We start from the raw sequence: 1,018 nt of genomic DNA on the forward strand, positions 1-1,018 counted from the left end.
TGTCTTCTACTATAGCCTCGGGCCGACCAAAGCCTTGTGAGTGGATTTGGTAGACGGAAACTGAAAAGAAGCCCGTCGTATATGTATATATATATGTATGTGTGTTTGTGTGTCTGTGTTTGTCCCCCCACCATCGCTTGACAACCGATGCTGGTGTGTTTACGCCCCCGTAACTTAACGGTTCTGCAAAAAGAGCCCGATAGAATAAGTACTAGGCTTACAAAGAATAAGTCCTGGGGTCGATTAGCTCAACTAAAGGCGGTGCTCCAGCATGGCCGCAGTCGAATGACTGAAACAAGTAAAAGAGTAAAAGAGTAATACACACGCATACACGCAAACACACACACATACATAGACGCACGCACACAAATACACACACACATACACACTCACGCACACAAATACACACACACACACATCTGGGATTGATAGAAAGTAAATGGGAGAAGGGAAACAGCCACCAAAGAAAATGTGATTTCTAAAAGTTCGGTAAAGACGGTTCACTTAGTTCCACGCAAGACACCTGACCAAATAATATATTACCGTTTTTCCATTTCTCCGTTCTGTGTAAATAAACGACATATTGTCTATAGACCGCAATGGCGATATAGATACAATATACCACTGCTTTATGAGCAAAAATATGGTGAATAGTTATTTTTGAGTGGCTGTGTGGTAAGTAGCCTGCTTACCAACCACATGGTTCCGGGTTCAATTCCACTGCGTGGCACCTTGGGCAAGTGTCTTCTACTATAGCCTCGGGCTGACCAAAGCCTTGTGAGTGGATTTGGTAAACGGAAACTGGAAGAAGCCCGTCGTATATATGTATATATATATATATATATATGTATGTGTGTGTGTGTGTTTGTGTGTCTGTGTTTGTATCCCCCCCCCAACATCGCTTGACAAACGATGCTGGTGTGTTTATGTCCCCGTCACTTAGCGGTTCGGCAAAAAAGACCGATAGAATAAGTACTAGGCTTACAAAGAATAAGTCCCGGGGTCGATTTTCTCGACT

Source organism: Octopus bimaculoides, chromosome 9, assembly GCF_001194135.2.
Source record: "Octopus bimaculoides isolate UCB-OBI-ISO-001 chromosome 9, ASM119413v2, whole genome shotgun sequence".
In the NCBI taxonomy this organism is placed as follows: domain Eukaryota; kingdom Metazoa; phylum Mollusca; class Cephalopoda; order Octopoda; family Octopodidae; genus Octopus; species Octopus bimaculoides.